This window comes from Carassius gibelio, chromosome B5 (assembly GCF_023724105.1).
Source record: "Carassius gibelio isolate Cgi1373 ecotype wild population from Czech Republic chromosome B5, carGib1.2-hapl.c, whole genome shotgun sequence".
Taxonomy (NCBI): Eukaryota; Metazoa; Chordata; class Actinopteri; order Cypriniformes; family Cyprinidae; genus Carassius; species Carassius gibelio.
This window is the reverse complement of record NC_068400.1, coordinates 5,499,370-5,510,569: the sequence shown is the minus strand read 5'-3', so window position 1 is coordinate 5,510,569 and position 11,200 is coordinate 5,499,370.

Genomic DNA, 11,200 nt, shown 5'->3' with positions numbered 1-11,200 from the left:
CAATAGACAGAGAAACACAGGGAATGATAAAGGGAAAAAATTTGAAGAACATAGGGAACAGGTGGCGAGCAATTAAGGTTCACAACACAGAAACAAGGAGGGCGGGGAAAACTCAAACAGGTAGACGCGGTGAGCTGACAAGCGATCCAAACACACACAAACACACACACACACACCAAAAAGGCAGGTGATTAGCCCCGAGACCCGACAGTACTCCCCCTCCCAGGAGCGTCACCTGACGCTCTAGGAAGGGGCCTACCTCGATGCCGCCGGAAGTCCTCAATCAACGAGCGGTCCAGAATGTCCCGGGACGACACCCAGCACCTCTCCTCTGGACCATACCCCTCCCAGTCCACAAGATACTGAAACCCCCTGCCGCGGCGCTGCTCATCGAGTAATCTCTTAACCGTATAGGTAGGAGATCCATCCACAAGACAAGGGGGCGGGGGGGGTGGGCCGACTACAAGCAGGATTAAGGGGGGAAGAGAACACCGGCTTGACCCTGGAAACATGAAAAACCGGGTGAACCCAACCAAAAGTTGGAGGGAGCTTGAGCCTGATCGCCACCGAACTAACCACCTTGGTGATGCGGAATGGCCCAATGAATCTGGGTGCCAGCTTACGAGAAGGTGCCCGGAGAGGCAGATCCTTGGTAGAAAGCCAAACCCGCTGACCGCACACATAGGCAGGAGGAGAGGACCGGCGACGATCAGCTGCGGTCTTGGTTCAGCCAGAGGTTTGGATCAAAATCCTCCTGACTTTCTCCCAGGTGCGACGGCAGCGCTGGACGAAAGCCAGGACGGATGGAACCACTGCGTCGGGTTCCTGTGACGGGAACAGAGGTGGGTTATAACCAACAGAACACTCAAAAGGGGACATACCTGACGCGGCCACCGGAAGAGTGTTATGAGCATATTCTGCCCAGGAGAGCTGCTGGCACCAGGAACTCGGATTGTTGGATGCTAGACAGCGGAGCATTCTTCCTAGATCCTGGTTGGCCCGCTCACACTGCCCATTGGTCTGGGGATGAAACCCTGAAGACAGACTTGCAGAGGCCCCAGTCTGTCTACAAAATTCCCTCCAGAACCGGGAGACGAACTGGGGACTCCTATCAGAAACCACATCCACCGGAAACCCATGGAGACGGAAGACGTGGTCCACCACCAGTCGGGCGGTCTCCCGGGCAGAGGGCAGCTTGGGCAGGGGGATAAAATGAACCACTTTAGAAAAGCGATCCACCACCGTGAGAACTACAGTGTTACCCTTCGACGGAGGAAGCCCAGAGAAGAAATCAAGGGCAGTGTGTGACCAAGGGCGGGAAGGGATAGGGAGAGGGTTTAGCAGACCATCAGGAGGGCGATTGACAGGCTTACTTTGGGCACATGTGGGGCAGGCCAATACAAACTGTCTAACATCTGCGGCCATAGTAGGCCACCAGAAACGCTGTCGGATGGCAGACAACGTTCTCCGAATACCTGGATTGCAGACTAACCTGGATGAGTGACCCCACTCAAGGACCTCAGAGTGCAGCGCAGCCAGCACCGGCAACCTGCCCGCCGGACACCCTCCCGGCACCTGCACCCCTCGACCGGCCTCCTCAATTCGCTGCTCGATACCCCATGAAAGAGCCCCGACCACCACCCCCTCAGGAAGGATGGCCTCGGCCGCAACCTCCCCCCCTGGAGCACCGAACAGACGAGAGAGGGCATCGGGTTTGGTGTTCTTAGATCCCGGCCGGTACGAGAGGGTGAAGTTGAACCTGGCAAAGAAGAGCGCCCAACGGGCCTGGCGCGAGCTCAGCCTCTTGGCCGAACGGATGTATTCCAGGTTCTTGTGATCCGTCCAGACCAAGAAGGGCTGCACTGACCCCTCCAACCAGTGACGGCACTCACCCAAGGCCAATCGTACCACCAACAGTTCTCTATTGCCGATGTCGTAGTTACGTTCTGCAGGGCTGAGACGACGAGATAAGAATGCACAAGGGTGGAGCTTCCCATCGTGGAGGGAACGCTGAGATAGAACTGCGCCAACCCTGACGACCGAAGCAACAACCTCAACAATGAACTGGGCCTCAGGATCTGGAACCAACAGAACAGGAGCAGAGACAAAACGGGACTTTAAAATATCAAAGGCTACCTGCGCCTCCCGGTTCCATCTGAAGGACACCTTAGTGGAATTTAAGGCTGTGAGCGGTGCAGTGATCTGACCAAAATTTCTGATGAATCGCCGGTAGAAGTTGGCAAAACCCAGGAATGGCTGCAGAGCCTTCCGGGAGTCAGGGACCGGCCACTGGGCGACAGCTTCAATCTTAGCGGGATCTGGCTTGATCCCCTCCGTAGAAATAATGTGGCCAAGGAACTAGGGATGGCCCGATACCATTTTTTTCCAAACCGATACGAGTACGAGTATTAACATTTGTGTACTTGCCGATACAGAGTACCGATACAGGTATTTCTACAGCGAAAGTAATTACAGGCTACCAGAAAAGAAGACAGAAGACTATTTTAGAACACAGGTTAGAAGACTGTTTTTATTTTCTCTGCTTGTTTTAACAAAATAAATAATGAGTAAAATAATAAATGTAGGCAATTTCAAATAAAAACTAAATTATATATATTTCTGTGTAAACAAAATGCCTCAAAACTGGCACTGTCTTCACAACTGACAAAATATAAATAAAACGTATTGTACAGTCAACACCGTCAACTCAACAATATATCAATGAAATGTTTGACAACGTCTTCAGCTTTCAATTTAGCTCAATTTCAATGTAACTGTTGTGTAGTCTCAATGAAACACATATTTCAATTAAACAAAACATCATTGAAACTATTGCAAGTCTCAATCAAACTACTGCATATTTCAATTAAACAACAATTAAACTATGTGGCACAGTGACAGCTCCCTTGTTTCAATTAAACAAACATTTCAGTCAGCAATGTGATCTGAACTAGCTTAGGTACTTTTTGGGAGAATGAGAGGCAGGTTCTTTTTGATGAACAAAATCATCTCTGCATGATCAGCTGTGATTCTGTTTCTGTCATCATTCACAATATGTGACACTGAGCTGAACAGCCTTTCACTGTCAACACTACTGCATGGTGCTGAGAGGTATCTGGATGCCATTTTGGCCAGAGTAGGGAACCGCACTTTGTTAACTGCCCAGTATTGTAGTGGTTTGTCTTCTCGAGAAATTGTGGTCTCCCCTAGGTATGTCTCTAATTGTGCAGTAGAACCTACTTTAGCTCTGTTTAGAGAGACTGGTGCTTGCTCATCTGCTATTTCATCAAATATACTGTCCAGGCTGCTGCTTGCCTGATCCCTGCGTGGTTTTCTGGCAGGAGGTTCGTCCAGGTCATGATTCTCCTCTTCTCTAGACGACCTCAACAGCTCACGCATCAGCATCTCCTTGGCATTTGCAGCAGTGTTGGTGTTAGAGAAAAAAAGATTTTTATACCTAACAGAGGAAGAAAAAAATGAGGCATCTGACAATAGGTATTTATTAAAATGATACAGCCTAATCAAATAATTTATTAATGAAAATGAAATACTAAAATGTACTTTTCAGCAAGACATTGGCAACTTTTAACTTGCTATCTAGGACGCACACAGACACAGATACACACCCAGACACACCCAGACACACACACACACACACAAACACACACACACAGACAGACAGACAGACACACGTACACACACACACACACATAGAAACAAACACACACACGCACACACACACACATAGAAACAAACACACACACACACAGACAGACAGACACACACACACACATACACACACACAGAAACAAACACACAGACAGACACACACGCACATAGATGCAGACCCACACACACGCACACACACAGAAACACACGCCCACACACACCTACCTGGGGTCGAGTAGAGTAGCGATGCTGTAGAGGGGTTGTTCTTCCACATCAGAAAATCGCCTCCTGACAGCTGCAGCTAAAGTCCCTTTCATAGTTTTGATGCCATGGTCATCGTCGGTCTCTCTAGACAGAAATCGCTGCAATACAGTGACAGCAGGAATCAAATCTGCTGCCATAGCTTCAGAAGAGCTAACTTTTCGTGTTAACTCCTCAAACGGACCCAGAACAGTTACAACCTTCTCCAGCAGTGCCCACTGGTGAGCCGTGAGATTTTCAGGGAGTTCATGTTTGGACACAAAAACTCCTAGTGCCCGTTTCTGCTCAAGCAGGGACTGGATCATGTAAAATGTACTGTTCCAGCGGGTCTGTACGTCCTGCTGTAGTCGTTTTGCAGGCTGACCGATCTCTAACTGAATGTCTTCGAGGCAGGAGTAGGCTAGAGGAGAATGTTTAAAATGGCCAATGATTTTGCGTCCGATAGCCAATGCATCAGCAACACTTCTCTGTGACAAAAGTCCTTCGTGGACCACCAGCTGGAGAGTGTGAGTGGCACAAGGTAGGCTAGGGAGTCCAGCATCATTCATGCCCTTAATCATATTTTTAGTGTTGTCTCGTAGCACAACGTGGACAGAGGTTTTCGGAATGCACCAGGTCTGAAGCATCCCATCGAACGTGTCTGCTATGGCTTTGCTGGTGTGCGAACCCCGAAACGGCTTTGCTTGTAAGGTGGCGTGGCGAAGAGTAAAGTTGTCATCAATCCACTGTACATTTAAACTGAGCAGAGACATTGGGCAGACACTGCTTGACCAAATATCTGTTGTAAAACTGACGGCCGAAACGTCACGCAACAGGCCACTGACGTGCTTTTTCACGTCATTAAACACTTTCGGTAGCATAGCGGTTGTAATGTGATGGCGACTCAGAATTTCGTATCGCGGCTCCAGTATGCCAAGAAGATCGAAATCCTATATTTTCAACAGCCGACAGTGGCTGGTCATCAAGTGCAATAAAGTATGCAATTCCCTCTGTTATTTTTAGTGCCCGTGGATTATCTCTGGACTTCTTCTCGCACTTCTGTAAAAGCTGTGTTAATGTTGGCTGCTGAGTTGCTTGTTTAGCTTGACTAAACTGTGTGTATTCAGCGCTATGATGCGTCTTCAGATGTTTAATTAGATTGCTGGTGTTAAACGATGTACTTTCTTTTCCTCCTCTCGACACCTTAGCTGAACATAACTTACAGTCTGCCTTGCTGCTGTCATCATCCCTGATCTTGAAATGAGCCCAAACCGCCGACATTTTACGTTCATATGGCGTTCCTAGACAAAGCGGCAGTTCGCGGCGGCCAGTTTCTTTAAACAAAACGCACGTGGTATAGGTGCGTGGTATCGGATCATTTTTATGAGTACGAGTACGAGTATATGAGGACAGTATCGACCCGATACCCGATGCCAGTATTGGTATCGGGCCATCCCTACAAGGAACGTAACTGACTCAGCGTGGAATTCGCACTTCTCCGCCTTGACAAACAACTGATTCTCTAGTAACCGCTGGAGAACCCGTCTGACATGCTGGGTGTGTAATTGGAGAGAAGGGGAGAAAATCAAGATCTCATCCAAATACACGGAGACAAATTGATTGATCATGTCACCCAACACGCTGTTGACGAGTCCCTGGAAAACAGCTGGAGCATTGGTAAGACCAAACGGAAGAACCAAGTACTCATAGTGTTCCGAAGGGGTGTTAAACGCCGTCTTCCACTCATCCCCCTCCCGAATGTGCACGAAGTGGTAGGCATTGCGCAGGTCTAACTTGGTGAAGACCCGAGCTCCCTTTAACAATTCAAAAGCAGAAGACATTAAAGGTAGGGGGTACCTGTTCTTAATAGTAATGTCATTCAAACCTCTGTAATCAATACAGGGGCGCAGGGAGCCGTCCTTCTTCTGAACCAAGAAAAAACCTGCACCAGCGGGAGAGGAGGAATGGCGGATGAGCCCAGCTTGAAGTGACTCACGTATATACTTGTCCATGGCCTCTCTCTCAGGACCCGAAAGGGAATATAAACGACCCTTAGGCAGAGAAGAGCCCGGGAGAAGATCAATGGCACAGTCGTAGGGGCGATGCGGGGGTAGCAAGGTGGCCCGGGCCTTACTGAAGACTGCCCGAAGATCATGGTACTCCGCAGGAACACCGGACAGGTCAGAGGGATCCTCCTGAGGAAGACAAGACACAGAGACAGGAGGAAAAACAGCACCCAAACATGACACGTGACAAGACTGACTCCAGGCTAAAACAGAATTGTTGACCCAGTCAATGTGTGGATTGTGTTTATGTAGCCACGGGTGTCCCAGAATTAAAGGGACCTTAGGGGAATCAATAATAAACAGCTCAATCAGCTCGCTATGGCTGTTAGCAATATGAAGGTTTATCTTGGGGGTGATGTGAGTGATGGTTGTAAGGGGACGGCCAGCTAATGACAATGCTGATACGGGACTAACCAAAGGAATAATCGGTATTCTCCAACGTTGAGCAGAAGCAGCATCGAGGAAGTTCCCCTCAGCCCCTGAATCCACAAGGGCGAGTCCAGCATGAGATTGACTCTGGACAGAGAGTTGGAACGGCAGCTGAGTCCGTGCTGCAGGAGAGCTTGAACTAAGAACCGTGCCCACCAGGACGCTCCGCCTCACTGGTGGACCCTGGCCTTTTAACGGACAGTGAAGAGCGAAGTGACCTCCCCCGCCGCAGTATAGAAACGCCCCCGACGACAGACGTTCCTGCTTCTGTTGTGGTGTAAGCCGTAAACGACCCAAATGCATGGGCTCCTCCTCCGAGGGCTGTCGGCTGGCTGAACTGGTTGAAGAGGACTCTAGGTGGCACCACGGAGCGGGAGTTTGCCGTTGTTTGCGGTGGCGGCTGAGACGGCCCTCAATACGGAGCGCAAGATTAATGAGATTATCCAATTCCCGCGGGAGCTCTATGGCCGCGAGTTCATCTGAAATGGCGAAATCCAACCCCTCAAGAAAGTGGGCACGCAGCGCGCTCTCATTCCAGCCACACTCTGCCGCTAAAGTCTGGAACTGGATGGCGTAATCCGTGACAGAGCTCCTCCCCTGAGTCAGACGCGATAACTGGGCCGCCGCCTCGTCTCCCTGAGCTGAGCGATCAAATAATTTTGCCATCTCTTGACTGAAATCCGGGACATACCGGTGTGAAGAACCACCCGTCCCGTGCGAGGAGCTCGGAGACTCGGGCAGTGAGAGCGTCCACATCCCGCGCGGTGGTGGCATGCTGTCCTAACAAGACTTCCTGCTGATCGAGAGCAGAGCGGAGTGGATCAGATCCCGCTTAATCCATGATCTGGTCAGACTGTTATGTCAGGGGAAATGGGCAGGATTCAAATGCGGGTTTACACAAGGCTTTATTTAGAGCAGAGGAGGCAGAGCAGATGAGTCACGTTCACTGGATTACTCGTAGTGACTGGATGAATAGTCGAAGCATATGAATCAAAGCCGATGAGTAACGTTCCACAGTAATTCGTATGTCCGCTGAGACCGGAGTGATGAGGACTGGAAGCTTCCAAGAGCTCTGCGCTTTGTAAGAACAGGGGGCAGAGAAATCAGCTAAACACACTGGAGCCTGAGGACAAGACACGACAAGGTGAGTGCCAAGAACAGCTAGAAGATCGGAGCTATTGATACGAGTAACAACAGTCTGACAATAGACAGAGAAACACAGGGAATGATAAAGGGAAAAAATTAGAAGAACATAGGGAACAGGTGGCGAGCAATTAAGGTTCACAACACAGAAACAAGGAGGGCGGGGAAAACTCAAACAGGTAGACGCGGTGAGCTGACAAGCGATCCAAACACACACAAACACACACACACACCAAAAAGGCAGGTGATTAGCCCCGAGACCCGACAAGAGCACCCATTTGGTTAAGACAAAATCATTTATGTTAACCCTAAAATTAGCTAACAGTGCAATTATTTGTTTAATTATTAAAAACATAACTGTACACTTTTTTAAGTTTAGTTTATATTATGTACAAAGTACTAATTAAGGTGTACATATAATGAACATGCAAACACACTACTAAGTTTTTTATTTCTTTTGATTGCAACAGCTAACTTAATGGCTCATTAAGAACATGCATGGATGATAACACTGACACTGGTCTTATCACTTTACATGAGCAGATCTGTAAAGAAGGTAGTGGAAAAAAAGCCCTATAAACCCTGTATAGTCTTAGTAGATGAGTCATATTTATCATAACCACACTATAATTTATTGCATATTCTCCCTTTAAGACTAAATAAGACTTGCATACAAAATATTCTAATAGGAATCCAGTACACAACGTGAACATTAATTTATCAGGATTTAAACAACTACAACTCTTACAGTATATGCAACAGTTATATGTTCTTACCCAGCAGTTCCATTTGTGTTCCTTTATCTAATGTGGGTTTAGTGGTGCTAGTATGAGCACACAGTTGCTTAGTAATGTGAAACATAATTTATGTTCGCCCAGGGTTGGTTGGCTTCATGTCTTACATCCTCAAAAAGAGCCACAAACACAGGGTGATATGTTATCATTGAGTAATATATGGACATTACTTTAGAAATCATTGAAAGGTATTTGGATAAAAGTTTAGGTACTTCTAAATTCTTCTTTGTTCTGCAGGACACCAAGTTTGGTCAGTCTCAAGGGCACCTCTACCAAGTCACCCTTCCTCGTTCAACGTTGTTCCTATATAAGCAGCGCTTTTTGAAACTCTGTTGGGAATTAAAACACTTAAGATAAATTATTAAATATATAATATTAAATATATAAATATTTCCAATATTTTTCATATACTAACAGCGATGATGAATTGCCTGTAAACTCTATGAAAGGGATGGGCATTTCTGATAACCTGCTCAGTAAATAAAGCATAATAAAAAAACTGAGTGGTCAAGAGACACGTAAACAATGTTTATTAACTATAATAAACAAATTATGTTTACCATGTTTATCTCTTGCTTTACTCATATCTTTTTAGTTACAAACATTTAGAAAATGCACTACATGAAACAATGTAAAACTTAAAATGGAAATCGAGGGCTTGGAACCAGAGGGGCGTAAGTGGCATTTGACAAACTTTACAGGAGAGCCAAAACAAAATTTTGACCACACTTCAATCAACTGTATTTATTAACCTATAACCACAACATTGCAACCACATACATACTTATACGAGTAAGTTCTTAAGTGAATATATTATGGAATATTAACACAATGAACATATTATAAAACCTTGCAACATCTTGAAAATATGGCAAGTACATCAAATACGCCTTTTTGGCACCAAACATTTCCAATTCTTCTAAAGAAAAATAGGGCGTATCTGCTGATCAATGCAGAAATGATTGGTAAAAACATTGGTTAAAAACAATCTAACTTCATAATTTTTCATTTTATTTAAAATACTGTATACATAGTCATTTAATTTCATCATTTCAAACTGTTTAACATTTAATTTCTAACCGTTTAATTTCAGTTCTCATTTCTGAGTTCACATTCATGTCAAACAGTTTAACCTTTAATTTCAAACAGTTTAATTTCTAATTTTATTCATGAATTCACATTAATGCATTTAATTTCAAACAGTTTAACATTTAATGTAACGCTTAATTTCTCTTGTTTATTACACATTTCACTTTTAGTTCACTTTAGTTGAACTAAAAAGTTCACTCACTGCCCACTGTCAGAGTGTTATAGGTATGGCAGCCTGCAGACCGTGCAAATTTCTCTGACACATCTAGGGTCTTCAAAAAAAAGTCATTGCATACCCAAATCTGTCTTCTCTCTGAGGTTAAATAATACTCAAATGTATAAATTCTTCTTGAGATTGTTTCCCTGTTTATTTTCTCTCTTTTGACAACATGATTGACAATAAAGTCTTTCTGCCTCTCTGCATCTCCCATCTCCCAAGAATATTCAAATATTTTTCCCTCACTTCCTCAGGGAAGTTTTCATTGCATTTGTAGCAACAGGAGGCAAAGTGCTTCTCCCTCATCCGCCTTCTTGGGACCTGAATGTCATGTGAATTCATGTAGCTTTGGCCAGAATTTCTTAACCTCTTGGGTTTGTTCTTTTTCTCGTTGTCAACATTTCTCTGTCTTTTTCTCCCTCTTTGTGTTTTGGCATCCTCCTCCTTTCCATTTTCTACCTCTCCCTCCTGAATAACTTCAAGCACAATAACTGTCTCACTCCCTATAGCTTCTTCTGTCTCAGTGTGTCCCTCATCAATTGCATGTTCTTTCGCCCTGTCTGTCTCTCTCCCTCCATCTTGTGCTGTTTCTATGTGTGTGTATCTCTTCCAATCTCCTCATCTCTCTTCCTCATCTCATGTGGTTGTGTCTCTAAACGATTAATCATTAATATTTACCTTTATCCTATATTGGTAGTACTGTCTATAAAAGTCGTGGCCGGGGAAGTCGTGGCCTAATGGTGTGTGTGTTCACTGCTCTGTGTGTGTGCATTTCGGATGGGTTAAATGCAGAGCACAAATTCTGAGTATGGGTCACCATACTTGGCTGAATGTCACTTCACTTCACTTCAAAATATGATATATATATATATATATATATATATATATATATATATATATATATATATATATATTAGTGCTGTCAATCGATTAAAAAAAATTAACTAATTAATCGCACAATTTTTTAAAATTAATCGCGATTAATCGCGATTAATCGCAATTAAAAGACTGAAACTTTTTGGATATGTAAATGTAAAATGTAAATAATTAATGTAAACTCAAGACAAAGAAACTATTTAAATTCAAAATATGATTGTTTATTGGAATTTTTGTTTAACTTGTAACACAGATTTTCTCATGTAAACAACATACCTGCAATAAACCATCAATATCATCCAAATTAACTTGGCTTGAAAGCCATATTTATTACAGAAATAAAAACACAGGCATGTAAGTACCATTTGAATTTCAAAACAATCAATGCCAATAAAAAACAAAAATGATTTCCATGTTGAAGTCTAAGTGGACTGCAAAAAAATTCCAAAGTATAGTCATTGCCAGTGCTTTAAGTGGGCCGGTACACACCCGCCACTTCCAAATATAGCTCTTGAGCGTACAGCCACCTCTCCGTGCGCCCAGAACGTGCTTGTAGCGTACCGGTACGCTCATTTGGACATCTGTTTTAATAGAGGTTTTAATCTTTTACCTGCACTGACGATTTTCAGAGCGCCCTTCACAATGCAAGCTTCCTAATTCATCCCACCCAGAGCAGA